This window comes from Hyperolius riggenbachi, chromosome 9, assembly GCF_040937935.1.
Source record: "Hyperolius riggenbachi isolate aHypRig1 chromosome 9, aHypRig1.pri, whole genome shotgun sequence".
NCBI classification, from domain to species: Eukaryota; Metazoa; Chordata; class Amphibia; order Anura; family Hyperoliidae; genus Hyperolius; species Hyperolius riggenbachi.
Window position 1 is genome coordinate 72051861 of NC_090654.1, and position 20671 is coordinate 72072531.

The 20671-nt window shown below is 51.2% G+C and overlaps 1 protein-coding gene across 2 annotated transcripts in view; it reads right to left on the bottom strand.

Moving 5' to 3' along the window:
* The window catches only part of TMCC1 (transmembrane and coiled-coil domain family 1), a 283585-nt gene extending 263143 nt beyond the window's left edge, over window positions 1–20442 (bottom strand). The window contains exon 1 of one of the 2 annotated variants that reach the window (XM_068253026.1): window positions 20255–20442. The gene's annotated coding sequence lies outside the window, so the exon portion shown is untranslated. The other variant, XM_068253025.1, reaches the window with a different exon arrangement.
* Window positions 20443–20671: the final 229 nt, after the last annotated feature.

The following is a 20671-nucleotide window of genomic DNA, read 5'->3' on the forward strand; positions in this document are numbered from 1 at the left end:
GTCACCAGCTCCCTAGTGGTTATGTCCTTCAGCCTGCGCCCCCTTCTTCTACTTGCCGGTCTGCGCCCAGGTCGGTCGCCCTTCCCGCATTGCCCTAGAAACAGGGCCGGCCCTAGACTTTTTGCCGCCTGAGGCAAAAAAAAATTTTACGCCGCCGCCGCCAAGGTGGGGGCGCTCTGGGGGGCCGCCGAGCTGGAGGGGTAGCTGGCAGGACGGGGGTATTGGGCCTAGCGGCGGGGAGGGGGTCGTACCCCCCCCTCCCTCGCCTGGGTCCCCCGAACTGCGCTCCCCTCCAGCCTTACATAGAAGAAGCAGCCGCTATTTGTAAGAAGCACGGGCGCGGAGGACTCACCTCTTCCCAGCGTGCGCTCCACTGACATCACTTCCTGCAGCGTTGCAGGAAGTGACGTCAGTGGAGCGCACGCTGGATCAAGGAAGAGGTGAGTCCTCCCCGCCCGTGCCTCTTACAAATAGCGGCTGCTTCTATGTAAGGCTGGAGGGGAGCGGAGGACGGGGGACCCAGGCGAGGGAGGGGGGGGGGGGGTCCGACCCCCCCTCCCCGCCGCTAGGCCCAATACCCCCGTCCTGCCAGCTACCCCTCCAGCTCGGCGGCCGGCTCCCCGCACGGACGGGCGGATGCCGCCCCTGGAAATTTGCCGCCTGAGGCAAAAGTTTCACCCCGCCTCATGAGCGGGCCGGCCCTGCCTAGAAACAGCCCTGGTGACATGCCCAGAAAGTCCAAAAAAGCAAGCTTTCTCCCCTAGCAGCGCAGGGGAATTAAAAGCATGTGCTAGGAACAGGCGGCCATGTGCATGTCTGATAAGATAGAGTGACCAGACGTCCCGGATTGCCCGGGACACGCCCCGGATTCGGGGTCCGCTGTCCCAGGCTGCATGAGGTCCCGGGAAATGTCCCGCTTTTAGTAGCGGGACGTCCCGGCCTCGGGACTCTGGCCACTCTCCTCATGAACTGGCAGCGGCGTCTATAGACGCCATGCCAGTTCATTGCGCGCCCTGCTCCAACCTCCTTGGTCTTCCGGTGTTTTGACACCGGCAGGCAAGCAGGGCTACGCCTAGATGGCTGCCAAAGCCCTGTACTGGAGACTATTTGTGTCTCCAGTACAGGGCTTCGGGCGCCATCTTGCGGTAGCCCTGTCAGCGCGGGAGAGAAGATCAGGAGCAAGATGGTCCCGGGAGCAGCGCGCCAGAGGCCAGAGACTTCTGCCAGGTGAGTAAATGCTTTTTCCAGGTAAAATGTGCTCCCATTATGTTTTTTTCTGGTGAAATGTTTGCCCGCATTGCGTTTATTTTCTGGTGAGATGTTTGCCCGCATTGCATTTTTTTTCTGGTGAAATGTTTTCCTGCATTGCGTTTATTTTCTGGTGAAATGTTTGCCCGCATTGCGTTTTTTTTCTGGTGAAATGTTTGCCCGCATTGCGTCTATTTTCTGGTGAAATGTTTGCCCGCATTGCATTTTTTTTCTGGTGAAATGTTTGCCCGCATTGCGTTTTTTTTTCTGGTGAAATGTTTGCCCGCATTGCGTTTTTTTTCTGGTGAAATGTTTGCCCGCATTGCGTTTTTTTCCTGGTGAAATGTTTGCCCGCATTGCGTGTATTTTCTGGTGAAATGTTTGCCCGCATTGCGTTTATTTTCTGGTGAAATGTTTGCCCGCATTGCGTTTATTTTCTGGTGTAATGTTTGCCCGCATTACGTTTATTTTGTACTGACATGTTGCCCGCATTGCATTTATTTTATACTGACATGTTTCCCGCATTGCGTTTATTTTCTGGTGAAATGTTTGCCCGCATTGCGTTTATTTTCTGGTGAAATGTTTGCCCGCATTGCGTTTATTTTCTGGTGAAATGTTTGCCCGCATTGCGTTTATTTTCTGGGGAAATGTTTGCCCGCATTGCGTTTATTTTCTAGTGAAATGTTTGCCCGCATTGCGTTTATTTTCTGGTGAAATGTTTGCCCGCATTGCGTTTATTTTCTAGTGAAATGTTTGCCCGCATTGCGTTTATTTTCTGGTGAAATGTTTGCCCGCATTGCGTTTATTTTCTGGTGTAATGTTTGCCCGCATTACGTTTATTTTGTACTGACATGTTGCCCGCATTGCATTTATTTTATACTGACATGTTTCCCGCATTGCGTTTATTTTCTGGTGAAATGTTTGCCCGCATTGCGTTTATTTTCTGGTGAAATGTTTGCCCGCATTGCGTTTATTTTCTGGTGAAATGTTTGCCCGCATTGCGTTTATTTTCTGGTGTAATGTTTGCCCGCATTACGTTTATTTTGTACTGACATGTTGCCCGCATTGCATTTATTTTATACTGACATGTTTCCCGCATTGCGTTTATTTTCTGGTGAAATGTTTGCCCGCATTGCGTTTATTTTCTGGTGAAATGTTTGCCCGCATTGCGTTTATTTTCTGGTGAAATGTTTGCCCGCATTGCGTTTATTTTCTGGTGAAATGTTTGCCCGCATTGCGTTTATTTTCTGGGGAAATGTTTGCCCGCATTGCGTTTATTTTCTAGTGAAATGTTTGCCCGCATTGCGTTTATTTTCTGGTGAAATGTTTGCCCGCATTGCGTTTATTTTCTAGTGAAATGTTTGCCCGCATTGCGTTTATTTTCTGGTGAAATGTTTGCCCGCATTGCGTTTATTTTCTGGTGTAATGTTTGCCCGCATTACGTTTATTTTCTGGTGAAATGTTTGCCCGCATTGCGTTTATTTTCTGGTGAAATGTTTGCCCGCATTGCGTTTATTTTCTAGTGAAATGTTTGCCCGCATTGCGTTTATTTTGTACTGACATGTTGCCCGCATTGCGTTTATTTTGTGCTGACATGTTGCCCATTGCGTTTATTTTCTGGTGTCCAGGGTAACTGTTACTGCATTTATTATTTATTGGTCATAGATGGTTATGTTTTCTGCTTTGTGGTTACGATATACTATTAGCATCAAACAGTTTCTGCACACCCATGAAGCAAAGTCTCGTTTGACCACATCATGGCGTAAACACTGCTTTCTTATGCCTCGCTGTTACAGCATTACGTTAGCTCCGCCCATACAATGTCATGGTCACGCCCATTTTTCACCGCAGCCCCCCCCCCCCCCCCGAGTCTTCGTCACTGCGCACTCCTCAGTCCCCCCCACTTTTCACAGCAGCCCCCCACCCCGTCCCAGGTTGGACCCACAAAAATCTGGTCATTCTAGATAAGATGCAACCTTGTGGATCTGCAGCTCCTGCCTGCTGCTCTGAGGAACAGTTAGGTGCCAGCTCCAACCCCTCCACAGCTACCAAAAGATCTCCGGAGTACCCAGAGCTGTACAAAAACATCCAGACAATGTTCCGGACCAAGCTCTCCACGGCTGTGAATAGTCTATCCACCCATATCCAGGATATAGGCACCGACTGGATGATCTGGAGCACTGGTGTGATAGTATAAGGGATGCAATGAAGGACAACAAAGCCCAGTTGGATAGGCATGACTCCCAGATCAAGGCCCTTGAAGCAAAGCTCCAATTTGCAGGTATGGGGCTTACAGGAGAGTCCATCCAGGATTTGAAGCCTAACGCTCAAAATCTATTTGCAACCTTAGATCTGCAGATCAGTATTGATCTCTTCCAGATTGACTGAATCCTCCGAGCCTATGACAAGCCGAGAAACCTAGCTACTCCAAGAGATGTCATGCTCAAACTAAACTACACAGAGGTTCGGGACCAGCATTTTGCGGCCACTCCGGATTTGTCTAACCTGTCAGGAGTTCCAGCGACCTCTATGCCAAACTCTCTCCCATCACTCTTCAGAGAACAAAATTGCTGCACCCTATCATTCTGGCATAGCCCCCAACTGTCCCTCTTTTGGAGGGACAGTCCCTCTTTGGGAGCCCTGTCCTTCTGTCCCTCTTTCCAACTCATTTTTCCAACTCTTTCAGGACTTTGTCCCTCTTTCTATGTCTACGACCTTATTATCTTTTGTGTGCCCCCCGAGACACTCATCTAGGCGCCGGTCATTGCTTCATTGTGATATGCAAGCCCCTTCACCACGGCAAGGTAATGATCACGAAGGGGAATGGGCGCATGTACATGCCTTTTCTTTTGTTGTTGCAGCTTCCCGCAGTGCAGCCAGAAAAATTAGGCAGTCATGTACACGCACCAGAAAAATTATTACAGCGGCCGCTGGTAGCAGTGGCCTAAAAAATTCAGCAATTCGCCTGGAGTCCCAGACCCTGTTGGTGGTGGCGGAGAAGGTAGTCAAGCGGCCTGCAGGCCGACATGCTGTGTGGAGGGACTGGGAGCGACTTAGTCTTCTTGGGGCAGGCCAGGTAGCCAGTCACACGGCGTACAGGCAGAGATGCTGTGTGTGCGGGGACTGACTTAGTCTTGGGGCGGGCAGCAGCCCTCCGGGATCCATGCCTCATTCATTTTGATAAAGGTGAGGTACTTAACACTTTTGTGACTTAGGCGACTTCTCTTCTCAGTGACAATGCCTCCAGCTGCGCTGAAGGTCCTTTCTGACAGGACGCTTGCGGCAGGGCAGGAGAGAAGTTGGATGGCAAATTGGGACAGCTCTGGCCACAGGTCAAGCCTGCGCACCCAGTAGTTCAAGGGCTCCTCATCGCTGTTCACAGCAGTGTCTACATCCACACTTAAGGCCAGGTAGTCGGCTACCTGCCGTTCCAGGCGTTGGTGGAGGGTGGATCCGGAAGGGCTACGGCGAGGCGTTGGACTAAAGAACGTCCGCATGTCCGACATCACCATGAGATCGCTGGAGCGTCCTGTCTTTGACTGCGTGGACACGGGAGGAGGATTAGTGGCAGTGGTACCTTGCTGGCGTTGTGCTGTCACATCACCCTTAAAGGCATTGTAAAGCATAGTTGACAGCTTGTTCTGCATGTGCTGCATCCTTTCCACCTTCAGGTGAGTTGGTAACAGGTCCGCTTTGTGCCTGTACCGAGGGTCTAGTAGTGTGGCCACCCAGTACAGCTCATTCCCCTTGAGGTTTTTTATACGGGGGTCCCTCAACAGGCAGGACAGCATAAAAGACGACATCTGCACAAAGTCGGATCCAGTACCCTCCATCTCCTCTTGCTCTTCCTCAGTGACGTCACATAAGTCAACCTCCTCCCCTCAGCCGCGAACAATACCACGGGAAGGTTGAGCAGCACAAGCCCCCTGCGACGCCTGCTGCGGTTGTTCTCCTGCCGCCGTCCCCTCCTCCTTCTCCTCCCCCAAAGAAACACCTTGCTCATCATCCTCTGAGTCTGACTCGTCTTCTGCACACGACTTCTCTTCTTCCTCCTCCTCCCCCCTCTGTGCTGCCGCAGGTGTTGAGGAAACAGCTGGGTCTGATGAAAATTGGCCCCATGCCTGTTCCTGCCGTAACGGTTCCTGGTCACGCTCATTCGCAGCTTCATCCGCCACTCTACGCACAGCACGCTCCAAGAAGTAAGCGTAGGGAATTAAGTCGCTGATGGTGCCCTCACTGCGGCTCACCAGGTTGGTCACCTCCTCAAACGGCCGCATGAGCCTGCATGCATTTTTCGTCAGTGTCCAGTTGTCGGGCCAGAACATCCCCATCTTCCCAGACTGTTTCATTCTACTGTAGTTGTAGAGGTACTGGGTGACGGCTTTCTTCTGTTCTAGCAGGCGGGAGAACATGAGCAGGGTCGAATTCCAGCGAGTCGGGCTATCGCAAATCAGGCGTCTCACCGGCATGTTGTTTTTCCGCTGAATTTCCGCAAAGCGTGCCATGGCTGTGTAAGACCGCCTCAAATGCCCACAGAACTTCCTGGCCTGCTTCAGGACATCCGCTAAGCCAGGGTACTTTGCCACAAATCTTTGAACAACTAGATTCATGACATGTGCCATGCAGGGTATGTGTGTCAGCTTCCCCATATGCAAAGCGGCAAGAAGATTGCTGCCGTTGTCGCACACCACGTTGCCTATCTCCAGGTGGTGCGGGGTCAGCCACTCATACACCTGTTTCTTAAGAGCAGCCAGGAGAGCTGCTCCAGTGTGACTCTCCGCTTTGAGACAAGACATGTCTAAGATGGCGTGACACCGTCGTACCTGGCATGTAGCATAGGCCCTGTGGAGCTGGGGCTGTGTAGCTGGAGAGGAGAACTGCCACTCAGCCAAGGAGGAGGAGGACAGCAAAGAGCATGTAGCAGGAGGAGAGGAGGTGGCAGGAGGCCTGCCTGCAAGCCGTGGAGGTGTCACAATTTGGTCCGCTGCGCCCTGCTTGCCATCGTTCACCACCAGGTTGACCCAATGGGCTGTGTACGTAATGTAGCGGCCCTGCCCGTGCTTGGCAGACCAGGCATCCGTGGTCAGGTGTACCCTTGACCCAACGCTCTTCGCAAGAGATGACACCACTTGCCTCTCAACTTCACGGTGCAGTTGGGGTATGGCCTTTCTCGAAAAATAAGTGCGGCCTGGCATCTTCCACTGCGGTGTTCCGATGGCCACAAATTTACGGAAGGCCTCAGAGTCCACCAGCCGGTATGGTAACAGCTGGCGAGCTAACAGTTCCGCCACGCCAGCTGTCAGACGCCGGGCAAGGGGGTGACTGGCCGAAATTGGCTTCTTCCGCTCAAACATTTCCTTCACGGACACCTGACTGCTGCTGTGGGCAGAGGAGCAGGAAGCGCTCAAGGGCAGAGGCGGAGTGGAGGAGGGTGCCTGTGAAGGTGGAAGGGAGAAAGCGGCAGAAGCAGATGATGCACCTGAAGGAGGAAGAGGAGAAGGAGGGTGACTTTTCTTTTGTGTTCTGCTGCTGCTTTTGCTCAGGTGGCCATCCCATTGCTGTTTGTGCCTTTTCTCCAGGTGCCTTCGTAAGGCACTTGTCCCTACGTGAGTGTTGGCCTTTCCACGGCTCAATTTTTGTTGGCAGAGCGAACAGATGGCTTTGGTCCGATCTGAGGCACACACATTAAAAAATTTCCACACCGCTGAGCCACCCTGGGATGTGGGCACTATGGGGACCTCAGCAGCTGATGCTGAAGGGCGAGTTGGCTGGCTGTACATAGGTGGCGATACATGGTGTCGGACACTGCCACCAGCTGTTTCTGATGAAGAGCTGCCCCAGCTTCTTTCAGCAACTTCTCTCCTCCTCCTACTCTCTGACTCCCCCTCTGAACTGTCCCCCTCTTCATCTCCTCTATTGGGAACATACAGAGGATCCCTATCATCGTCATCATCGTAATCATCCTGCCCAGCTTCGCTTGCCTCAGAAAAATCCAAACATGCACCATCAGTAGGTCCTTCATCCTCCTTACACGTTACATCCATAGTGTTGCCGCGTAACTCAGACATATGAGCTGGTGAAAATTCATCTGGCTGTAACAATGGCTGTGCATCAGTGATTTCAACACTAAATAATTCTTGCGAAGTGTCAAATGCAGCGGAAGTGGTGCTAGTAGTAGCGCTGGTGGCTGAGCAAGATGAGGTGTTCTGTGTCGCTAAATACTCAACCACGTCCTGACAATCTTGGGAGGTGATGGGACGTGCCTTCTTCCGAGCACTGTACTGTGGGCCAGGTCCACACGAAATTACATTTACACGACCTCGCGCAGACCTGCCAGGTGGCCTTCCTCTGGCTCTGGCACTACCTCTTCCTCTACCTGTTTTGTCCATATCGGGTATGCACGGAGTGGTATATCACACTGCGTGCACTCACGTAGGTAGGTGGGTTCACTTAACTGCACAGGTATGCGCACTGATGCGGTGGGTTCACTGAACAGAACAGGTATACAGTGGCTGGTTCACTGAACAGTACAGGTATACAATGGCGGGTTCACTGAACACAACAGGTATGCAGTGGCGGGTTCACTGAACAGAACAGGTATACAGTGGCGGGTTCACTGAACAGAACAGGTATGCAGTGGCGGGTTCACAGAACAGGTATGCAGTGGCAGGTTCACTGAACACAACAGGTATGCAGTGGCAGGTTCACTGAACAGAACAGGTATACAGTGGCGGGTTCACTGAACAGAACAGGTATGCAGTGGCGGGTTCACAGAACAGGTATGCAGTGGCAGGTTCACTGAACACAACAGGTATGCAGTGGCGGGTTCACTGAACAGGTATACAGTGGCGGGTCCACTGAACAGAACAGGTATGCAGTGGCAGGTTCACTGAACACAACAGGTATGCAGTGGCGGGTTCACTGAACAGAACAGGTATACAGTGGCGGGTTTACTGAACAGTACAGGTATACAGTGGCGGGTTCACTGAACACAACAGGTATGCAGTGGCGGGTTCACTGAACAGAACAGGTATACAGTGGCGGGTTCACTGAACACAACAGGTATGCAGTGGCGGGTTCACTGAACAGGTATACAGTGGCGGGTTCACTGAACAGAACAGGTATACAGTGGCGGGTTCACTGAACACAACAGGTATGCAGTGGCGGGTTCACAGAACAGGTATGCAGTGGCAGGTTCACTGAACACAACAGGTATGCAGTGGCGGGTTCACTGAACAGGTATACAGTGGCGGGTCCACTGAACAGAACAGGTATGCAGTGGCAGGTTCACTGAACACAACAGGTATGCAGTGGCGGGTTCACTGAACAGGTATACAGTGGCGGGTCCACTGAACAGAACAGGTATGCAGTGGCGGGTTCACTGAACACAACAGGTATGCAGTGGTGGGTTCACTGAACAGGTATGCAGTGGTGGGTTCACAGAACAGGTATGCAGTGGTGGGTTCACAGAACAGGTATGCAGTGGCAGGTTCACTGAACAGGTATGCAGTGGTGGGTTCACTGAACAGGTATGCAGTGGTGGGTTCACTGAACAGGTATGCAGTGGTGGGTTCACTGAACAGGTATGCAGTGGTGGGTTCACAGTACAGGTATGCAGTGGTGGGTTCACAGAACAGGTATGCAGTGGCAGGTTCACTGAACACAACAGGTATGCAGTGGCGGGTTCACTGAACAGAACAGGTATACAGTGGCGGGTTCACTGAACACAACAGGTATGCAGTGGCGGGTTCACTGAACACAACAGGTATGCAGTGGCGGGTTCACTGAACAGGTATACAGTGGCAGGTCCACTGAACAGAACAGGTATGCAGTGGCGGGTTCACTGAACAGGTATACAGTGGCGGGTCCACTGAACAGAACAGGTATGCAGTGGCAGGTTCACTGAACACAACAGGTATGCAGTGGCGGGTTCACTGAACAGGTATACAGTGGCGGGTCCACTGAACAGAACAGGTATACAGTGGCGGGTTTACTGAACACAACAGGTATGCAGTGGCGGGTTTACTGAACAGGTATACAGTGGCGGGTTCACTGAACAGAACAGGTATACAGTGGTGGGTTCACTGAACACAACAGGTATGCAGTGGCGGGTTCACAGAACAGGTATGCAGTGGCAGGTTCACTGAACACAACAGGTATGCAGTGGCGGGTTCACTGAACAGGTATACAGCGGCGGGTCCACTGAACAGAACAGGTATGCAGTGGCAGGTTCACTGAACACAACAGGTATGCAGTGGCGGGTTCACTGAACAGGTATACAGTGGCGGGTCCACTGAACAGAACAGGTATGCAGTGGCGGGTTCACTGAACACAACAGGTATGCAGTGGTGGGTTCACTGAACAGGTATGCAGTGGTGGGCTCACAGAACAGGTATGCAGTGGTGGGTTCACAGAACAGGTATGCAGTGGCAGGTTCACTGAACAGGTATGCAGTGGTGGGTTCACTGAACAGGTATGCAGTGGTGGGTTCACTGAACAGGTATGCAGTGGTGGGTTCACAGTACAGGTATGCAGTGGTCGGTTCACAGAACAGGTATGCAGTGGCGGGTTCACAGAACAGGTATGCAGTGGCAGGTTCACTGAACACAACAGGTATGCAGTGGCGGGTTCACTGAACAGAACAGGTATACAGTGGCGGGTTCACTGAACACAACAGGTATGCAGTGGCGGGTTCACTGAACAGGTATACAGTGGCAGGTCCACTGAACAGAACAGGTATGCAGTGGCGGGTTCACTGAACAGGTATACAGTGGCGGGTCCACTGAACAGAACAGGTATGCAGTGGCAGGTTCACTGAACACAACAGGTATGCAGTGGCGGGTTCACTGAACAGGTATACAGTGGCGGGTCCACTGAACAGAACAGGTATACAGTGGCGGGTTTACTGAACACAACAGGTATGCAGTGGCGGGTTCACTGAACAGGTATACAGTGGCGGGTTCACTGAACAGAACAGGTATACAGTGGTGGGTTCACTGAACACAACAGGTATGCAGTGGCGGGTTCACAGAACAGGTATGCAGTGGCAGGTTCACTGAACACAACAGGTATGCAGTGGCGGGTTCACTGAACTGGTATACAGCGGCGGGTCCACTGAACAGAACAGGTATGCAGTGGCAGGTTCACTGAACACAACAGGTATGCAGTGGCGGGTTCACTGAACAGGTATACAGTGGCGGGTCCACTGAACAGAACAGGTATGCAGTGGCGGGTTCACTGAACACAACAGGTATGCAGTGGTGGGTTCACTGAACAGGTATGCAGTGGTGGGCTCACAGAACAGGTATGCAGTGGTGGGTTCACAGAACAGGTATGCAGTGGCAGGTTCACTGAACAGGTATGCAGTGGTGGGTTCACTGAACAGGTATGCAGTGGTGGGTTCACTGAACAGGTATGCAGTGGTGGGTTCACAGTACAGGTATGCAGTGGTGGGTTCACAGAACAGGTATGCAGTGGCGGGTTCACAGAACAGGTATGCAGTGGCAGGTTCACTGAACACAACAGGTATGCAGTGGCGGGTTCACTGAACAGAACAGGTATACAGTGGCGGGTTCACTGAACACAACAGGTATGCAGTGGCGGGTTCACTGAACAGGTATACAGTGGCGGGTTCACTGAACAGAACAGGTATACAGTGGCGGGTTCACTGAACACAACAGGTATGCAGTGGCGGGTTCACTGAACAGGTATACAGTGGCGGGTCCACTGAACAGAACAGGTATGCAGTGGCAGGTTCACTGAACACAACAGGTATGCAGTGGCTGGTTCACTGAACAGGTGTACAGTGGCGGGTCCACTGAACAGAACAGGTATGCAGTGGCGGGTTCACTGAACACAACAGGTATGCAGTGGTGGGTTCACTGAACAGGTATGCAGTGGTGGGTTCACAGAACAGGTATGCAGTGGTGGGTTCACAGAACAGGTATGCAGTGGCAGGTTCACTGAACAGGTATGCAGTGGTGGGTTCACTGAACAGGTATGCAGTGGTGGGTTCACTGAACAGGTATGCAGTGGTGGGTTCACAGTACAGGTATGCAGTGGTGGGTTCACAGAACAGGTATGCAGTGGCGGGTTCACAGAACAGGTATGCAGTGGCAGGTTCACTGAACACAACAGGTATGCAGTGGCGGGTCCACTGAACAGAACAGGTATGCAGTGGCGGGTTCACTGAACACAACAGGTATGCAGTGGTGGGTTCACTGAACAGGTATGCAGTAGTGGGTTCACAGAACAGGTATGCAGTGGCGGGTTCACAGAACAAGTATGCAGTGGCAGGTTCACTGAACACAACAGGTATGCAGTGGCGGGTTCACTGAACAGGTATACAGTGGCGGGTCCACTGAACAGAACAGTTATGCAGTGGCGGGTTCACTGAACAGAACAGGTATACAGTGGCGGGTTCACTGAACACAACAGGTATGCAGTGGCGGGTTCACTGAACAGGTATACAGTGGCGGGTTCACTGAACAGAACAGGTATACAGTGGCGGGTTCACTGAACACAACAGGTATGCAGTGGCGGGTTCACAGAACAGGTATGCAGTGGCAGGTTCACTGAACACAACAGGTATGCAGTGGCGGGTTCACTGAACAGGTATACAGTGGCGGGTCCACTGAACAGAACAGGTATGCAGTGGCAGGTTCACTGAACACAACAGGTATGCAGTGGCGGGTTCACTGAACAGGTATACAGTGGCGGGTCCACTGAACAGAACAGGTATGCAGTGGCGGGTTCACTGAACACAACAGGTATGCAGTGGTGGGTTCACTGAACAGGTATGCAGTGGTGAGTTCACAGAACAGGTATGCAGTGGTGGGTTCACAGAACAGGTATGCAGTGGCAGGTTCACTGAACAGGTATGCAGTGGCGGTTCACTGAACAGGTATACAGTGGTGGGTTCACTGAACAGGTATGCAGTGGTGGGTTCACAGTACAGGTATGCAGTGGTGGGTTCACAGAACAGGTATGCAGTGGCAGGTTCACTGAACACAACAGGTATGCAGTGGCGGGTTCACTGAACAGGTATACAGTGGCGGGTCCACTGAACAGAACAGGTATGCAGTGGCGGGTTCACTGAACACAACAGGTATGCAGTGGTGGGTTCACTGAACAGGTATGCAGTGGTGGGTTCACTGAACAGGTATGCAGTGGCGGGTTCACAGAACAAGTATGCAGTGGCAGGTTCACTGAACACAACAGGTATGCAGTGGCGGGTTCACTGAACAGGTATACAGTGGCGGATCCACTGAACAGAACAGGTATGCAGTGGCGGGTTCACTGAACACAACAGTTATGCAGTGGTGGGTTCACTGAACAGGTATGCAGTGGTGGGTTCACAGAACAGGTATGCAGTGGTGGGTTCACAGAACAGGTATGCAGTGGCAGGTTCACTGAACAGGTATGCAGTGGCGGGTTCACTGAACAGGTATGCAGTGGCGGGTTCACTGAACAGGTATGCAGTGGTGGATTCACAGTACAGGTATGCAGTGGTGGGTTCACAGAACAAGTATGCAGTGGCGGGTTCACAGAACAGGTATGCAGTGGCAGGTTCACTGAACACAACAGGTATGCAGTGGCGGGTTCACTGAACAGGTATACAGTGGCGGGTCCACTGAACAGAACAGGTATGCAGTGGCGGGTTCACTGAACACAACAGGTATGCAGTGGTGGGTTCACTGAACAGGTATGCAGTGGTGGGTTCACTGAACAGGTATGCAGTGGCGGGTTCACAGAACAAGTATGCAGTGGCAGGTTCACTGAACACAACAGGTATGCAGTGGCGGGTTCACTGAACAGGTATACAGTGGCGGATCCACTGAACAGAACAGGTATGCAGTGGCGGGTTCACTGAACACAACAGGTATGCAGTGGTGGGTTCACTGAACAGGTATGCAGTGGTGGGTTCACAGAACAGGTATGCAGTGGTGGGTTCACAGAACAGGTATGCAGTGGCAGCCTGGCAGGTTCACTGAACAGGTATGCAGTGGTGGGTTCACAGAACAGGTATGCAGTGGCAGCCTGGCAGGTTCACTGAACAGGTATGCAGTGGTGGGTTCACAGAACAGGTATGCAGTGGCGGGTTCAATGAACAGGTATGCAGCCAGGAACAAGCTAAGCCTAACTAATCTTTCCCTATGAGAGACAGTCTGCAGCAGCTCGCCCTACTCTCACTAATGCAGGCACACGAGTGACCGTAATGGCCGCCGCTGCCTGCCTTATATAAGGGGGGTGGGGCTCCAGGGGGTAGTGTAGCCTAATTGGCTACACTGGGCCTGCTGACTGTGATGTAGAGGGTCAAAGTTGACCCTCCATGGTGCATTATGGGGCGAACCGAACTTCCACAAACGTTCGCCTGCGGGACGCGAACGCGAACCACGGAAGTTCGCATGGAACCGTTCGCAGGCGAACCGTTCGGCCCAACTCTACTTATAGTAAGTAATATAAATCTGTCAGAACCAACAGGTTTTGGACTAATCCCTCTCTTCGTGGGGTATCTTTGTGAGCTCTTTGGCTCTATTCACACCTGCATTTTCAGTTTTGCAGGAGTGATTTTTCTGCGATTTCACGAGGAAAAGTCACTGAACAGTGACAGATTTTGTGGCGATCGCGTTTAGCGCTTCTATAGCACTGAATCGCCAGGAAATCGCTTGAAAATGGTGCAGGCTACGCATTTGCGTTTGGAGTTATTGCCCGTTTTTGGGCGATTTGCGGCGATTAACGCAAATCGCCAAAGTAAGAACGTGCCCATAGGGTTCCATTACGCTAGCGCTTTTAGAAAGCGTGGCAAAACGCTGTAGTGTGAATGGGGCCTCGATGAGCATTTTTTGTCTCCTGTCACTTGTTTCCTGTTGTTAATTTAATTGTTGTTAATTGGCTACTTCTGTCAATTACAGTACTCTCCTTCATTTACGTGCTATGATACATGCATTCACATGGGACCTTGTGAAGATACGTACGGCTAGTCTCCATTCACTAGTGAACCCCAGCACAGATTTAGATACTAGACATACAGCACGTTCACCTGGGAAAGCTGTGTTCCCACTTGAACTATTTTATATATAGGAGTCGTACACAATTGTCAGTCTGCAATGCATCCATTGGATGTAGTGATGATCGTATTCAGCTAATTCCAATTAAGCAAAAGTATGCGTACATTTTCCCAATTATGCCTATACGTTGTTAATTCAATTGACTTTGTATAATCGTTCGTAATCACGCATTAATTTATGCGTAATTATGCGTAATTTTGTGCCGACTTTGGCGGTGAATAGAAAAGCTCCCATACATGCTATTGCAACCAAAATTGCTACATGTTAAGCAGAATAGTCACAATACCTAGAAGGTGGCGCTTCTTACAACTTATATTATGAGCATACTAAAAACATTAATAGTCCAATGGGAACAATCCACTTCTGCCAAGGAATCTCGTTGTGCACAGCTTATAATATTCCTATCACCTTCACCAGCACCCAGGTGAACAGACACTCACCACACGTAAAGACCTCCAATTAGGTCTATCAGCGCCTTGGGACACTTCGGGCCGTCCCCCACCGCACCGAACTGATGATGCTGCCACTGGGTACCAGATACTCCTTATCCTTGCAGTATGGTTTCCAGTTTCCCATAAGATTTCACCTCAAAACAAACGCCTCACATAGCATAAAACCAGCGACATTTATTATAAAAAACATAAAATTACACTCACAGATTTGCTTCTTTCACATCAGCAGAGTAATTTATATACGGGTTCTCCCCCGTTTCGTTGGGCCCCGGATGGCACCTGTAGTCCCTCTAATGCAGTTGGAATGGCGTGCACCTCCACTTCCCACCAGGGCCGGTTCTAGACAGGCACATATGAGGGGGCAGACAGAAATGTGCAGGGGGCATACAAAAACCCAGCGCCGCCCGTAGCGCGGCGCGCCAAAAAATGGGCGTGGTCATGCAGCAGACTGTGGGCGTGGTCATGGGTGGGGCCAAATAAACATGTCATGACCTTACAGTGGTGTTAAAGGACTTCCGAGGCCAAAAACAAGAAAATGACACTATACCTTTTTAATATCTGAATCCACGGAGGACGTCCAGCGCGTCCTCCGCACCGTTCCGCCGTCATTGCAGCCCTTTTCGGTGCGGAGGACGCGCTGGACGTCCTCCATGGATTCTGATAATAAAAAGGTATAGTGTCATTTTCTTCTTTTTGGCCTCGGAAGTCCTTTAAAGGTCTGCCAGGGAAGTTTGAGCTCTGCTCTTTTTAGCACAAATACAGCTCTGCGCACTGCAGATTATCGAAAAAAATGTTCTCAGGTGTAACACAGAAATATTTTTCGTCAAATGCTAATATGCTGATATTGCGTGTTTTTTTCTACCACAAATACAGTTCTGCGCACTGCAGATTATCAAAAAAATGTTCTCAGGTGTAACACAGAAATAATTTTCTTCAAATGCTAACAAATTAATCACGAATAACCACGGTGGATACTCGTGATTCAAGTTAGCTCTAATTGCCACAGCTGAGCGGCTAGATGCAGTGGGGTTAATTACCCAGAACGCCGCTCTCCGCCCAGCATTTCAACGAGGTGCAAGTGTCCGAATGGACGCGTTGCAAGCCTCGATATCGAGCACTTCCTCCTTCAAGCCGGAAGGAGGAAGTGCTCCATCATTTTTTTAGAACCACCCAGTTTTATTTTCTGTTTAAAAAAGCTAAAAAAGTAGGTTTAATGCTATTGTCTCATATGGTAATGATTCAGCTTTTCCCATAGTCTCGCAGTTAGCAATCATGTGACCCCCAACAAGACAAATTCAGCAATCATGAGGCCCCCAACAAACCATGAGGCCCCCAACAAGACAAATTCAGCAATCATGAGGCCCCCAACAAGACAAATTCAGCAATCATGAGGCCCCCAACAAGACAAATTCAGCAATCATGAGGCCCCCAACAAACCATGAGGCCTCCAACAAATCATGAGGCCCCCAACAAGACAAATTCAGCAGTCATGAGGCACATAAATAGACAGCATTTCACATAAATAGGCAGAATGACCCCTTATTATGGTAGACACCTCTCACCTGGATTCTGACAGGGACCCCCAGGTTAGGTAGTGAGTGACATGGAGCCCTTTTAGGTAGTGAGTGAGTGACAGGGAGCCCCTTTAGGTAGTGAGTGAGTGACAGGGAGTCCCTTTAGGGAGTGAGTGAGTGACAGGGAGCCCCTTTAGGGAGTGAGTGAGTGACAGGGAGCCCCTTTAGCTAGTGAGTGACAGGGAGGCCCTTTAGCTAGTGAGTGACAGGGAGGCCCTTTAGCTAGTGAGTGACAGGGAGGCCCTTTAGGGAGTGAGTGAGTGACAGGGAGCCCCTTTAGCTAGTGAGTGAGTGACAGGGAGGCCCTTTAGGGAGTGAGTGAGTGACAGGGAGCCCCTTTAGCTAGTGAGTGAGTGACAGGGAGCCCCTATAGCTAGTGAGTGAGTGACAGGGAGCCCCTATAGCTAGTGAGTGACAGGGAGCCCCTTTAGCTAGTGAGTGACAGGGAGCCCCTTTAGCTAGTGAGTGAGTGACAGGGAGCCCCTTTAGCTAGTGAGTGAGTGACAGGGAGGCCCTTTAGGGAGTGAGTGAGTGACAGGGAGCCCCTTTAGCTAGTGAGTGAGTGACAGGGAGGCCCTTTAGGGAGTGAGTGAGTGACAGGGAGGCCCTTTAGGGAGTGAGTGAGTGACAGGGAGCCCCTTTAGCTAGTGAGTGAGTGACAGGGAGCCCCTATAGCTAGTGAGTGAGTGACAGGGAGCCCCTTTAGCTAGTGAGTGACAGGGAGCCCCTTTAGCTAGTGAGTGAGTGACAGGGAGCCCCTTTAGCTAGTGAGTGAGTGACAGGGAGCCCCTTTAGCTAGTGAGTGAGTGACAGGGAGGCCCTTTAGCTAGTGAGTGAGTGAGTGACAGGGAGCCCCTTTAGCTAGTGAGTGAGTGACAGGGAGCCCCTTTAGCTAGTGAGTGAGTGACAGGGAGCCCCTTTAGCTAGTGAGTGAGTGACAGGGAGGCCCCCCCCCCCCCCAGCCGCCGCCGCTGCTTCCCCTACCTTGCCAGCAGCGTCAGACCTCAAGATCAGCGGCGACCCGACCGGCCAGGGGGGGTTGAGCGGCGGCCGGGCGACACCCGCCAGGGCCGCGGCGGGGATGTCCCCCCCTGATGGCGGGCCTGGAGAGAATCGACTCCTCCTCTATGCGGGGTGGCTCTTACGGTCGCCACTGCCTGCGTCACAGCAGAGAGCCAGAGACTCGTCTCGGAGAGCCGTCCGAGGGAGAAGCGGTCATGTGACTGATCACATGACCGCTCTGCGCTCCACACCACGGACCAGGAAGCAGCCAGCGGCATAGCGAGAGCGGCTCTGATTTGAGGGGGCAGTGAGTCTGTTTGAGGGGGCTCTGCCCCCTCTCGCCCCCCCCCTAAAGCCGGCCCTGCTTCCCACACAGTTCTGGACGCCGCTCAGGGATTCCACGTGTGTAGCTCTGTTGTTTCCGTGTCTCACCCCGCCATTTTAGGGATCCACAGGCAACCTTCAGGTGTAGCGCTGAGCTCCTTGTCTATATATTTTAAGCAGAATAGTGAATACAAGTCAAAAAAAATTAAAAATGCGAAGAAAAATGTTTTTTAAACTCAGAAAAATTACAGTTTAAAAAACATTTTTCTTTGTATGTGAGATAGGAGGTAGATGATCGTGTTTAGGACAAATCGGCTGGCAGGGAAAGGGTTAAATATTATAGATTATAGTGCCATAATGAGTAACATAGAAAGAGGTGAAAAAATAAAGTTTGAGGTGAAAAAATAAAGCATGGTACACACTTCCAAACTTGATTGGCCAGTTTTACCACTTGGATGTGTGTATGCACCTTTAGCTTTACCTGCAGTTCCTAAAGGCCTGTGTGTTTTGGGACCACTTATGTTTCCCTTAAATAATACCCGAGCCCAGGGCCGGATTTACAGTTCAGGAGCCTATAGGCACAGAAGTTCTGGCGCCCTAAGCCCCGCCTATCAGCACAGGCCACACCCCCAACTCACGCCACCTTTTCTTACGAAAACTAATGTAGATATTACCAAAGGCCATTAGAGAACACTAACAGTATGCAGATATTGCCAATGACAGGCAGAATTTACCAAATATATGATATTACCAACAACAAGAAGATAATACTAATCACAAGGCATTAATACACATAACACAGTTTCTAATTGCAGGCAGGTACTAATGAGTAGATTTTAGTGATGGGTAGATTCTATTTATAGGAAGGTTTAGGTAAGCAATATGGATGGTCTGTGAGTTGATCCAAATTTGGTTGCAATTAGTCTGCTTGTGGGAAGCAGCACACGCTTTGGGTATATCCAAGTGATGTCACACTAAGGACTGAGCTCAATCCTTACAGGTGACACTTATTATAATAGGCGCCTCATCAGTCCTCAACGGATACCTTAATCCTAAACATATCATCAAATTGATGCCCCGTGTGTGTGTGTGTGGGGGGGGGGGTTGTGCATGTGCTTACTGTGTTTCCCGTGTCCAAGCATCTGCGTCCGTTTGCCCGTTTTCCTCCCGTTCAGAGTCCTGGTCGGCACCCTGTGACCCTCACATACTATGCTGTGCACGCGCAGTTTGTCCGACGGGTACGTCTTGGTGCGAGAGTGCGCACGTAAAGCACTTGGAGGTTCCCAGCAAGTGCGGTCACAAGGCGCCCAAGTGGACATACTGCGCATGCACAGTGTAGTATGTCTGGGCTTGAGAGTGCCAACAGGACCCTTAGAATGGGGAGGAAAATAGGCAAACGGAGGCAGACACCGGCCCACGGGAGGTGCAGTAAGAATATGTACAGCTCCCCTCACACACAGACAATTTGAGGATATGTTTAGGACTAAGATATCCTTTAAAAGAAATATCAGGCATTCACGAAAATGTGGAAAATGCGATGTACTTACCTGTTGCTTCCTCCAGCCCCGGAAAGCTATGTGTCCCTTGCTACAGTTCTGCTCCCAGCTGGTCTCCAAAGGTCCCCTCTGTTGCAGATGCTGACCTGGCAAGGTCGTTATTTTCTGCGCCAGTGTGCGGCTGCTCGTGATCACGTAGCCAGGAGATTTGTGTGCAGATGCAGCACTTCTGCTCCTGCACAGAACACTCCCGGCTACGTGAGCGTGATCCTGCAGGAGCAGAAGATACTGACATCGCTGGGTTGGCATCTGCAACAGAGGGGACCTGCGGAGACCAGCTGGGAGCAGAACTGTAGCAAGGGACACATAGCTTTCCGGGGCTGGAGGAAGCAACAGGTAAGTAGATTGCATTTTCTTTAAAATACATATTTCCTTTAACCCTCACTGATCTGTAGCTGAGAGACTACATTACTTCCTCCTTCTAAACATGTCCCCTTCTGAGGCAATCCTATGCTTACCCTTACTCTTTCATGTGGTTCCCCTCCCCATTTTACACCTAGTCCTGGCCTCCAGCAGTGTTTTCACAGAGTGACACCTCAGCACTGACCAGCTGTCACCTGATCTGATCAGAGCAGCAAATACATCTGATCAGGTCAGGTGATATCTGGACAGAGCTGCCTGTCACCCTATGGAAACTTCACAGGGTTGTCTCAGCAGGGGGGACTGTTCAGGAGGGGAGGGGGGAGCATTATAGTCTCAGGTAGGAAAAGGTGGGGGGGGAGAGAGAATCAAAGGTCCCAAGCCTCTCTGCATAAAAGATTAGCCACTTACTGTCCCTGTAACTGCCTGCAGATGTCCTGGCTGCAATGCAGGTAGTCTGTGTAAATGCACGCTGGTCCTGTAACTGTGATGTCATGGAGCAGGAAGGAATGGCATCTTCAAAAGTCCCGGGCACAGGCTGAACCAATAGACACAGGGAGGGGGGATAAGGGCAGAGCTGTAGCCCATCACGCTGTGCAGCAATCATCCTAAAGCCACATGTAACATCATTCCCTGCTGCTCTCCCCACCACTCGCCTGTCACTTTACCTTTGCCTGCACGATGAGAAATGGAAGGGGGGACGGAGCTTTATGTATTTGGCCAAGCTCCACTTCCTCTTCCTCCCTCCCCCTCTAGTGACTTCGGCAACTTTCTCCCCTTATAACCCCCGGCGGCTAGAGTGAAAAAATAAATAAAGCCAGCCGGAGGACAGTGTACGCTGCTCTCATCTCCCCGACACCCCCGTCCATGGCACCGCTCTCACACTGTCTACATCTCACTGTCCCCCAATAGAATATACACGGGGCGGGGGGCGGAGTTGTAATGTAAGCAGTGCAGCCGAGGCGGGCAGTGGTTCCTCAAACTCCCAGCCAGCAGCAGACGGACAATCTCACCGCCCCCCACCGCCTATGCACGCAGCTAGCTGTTGTTCAAACAAGTTATAGCGCTGCGTGCAGGCATGGAAA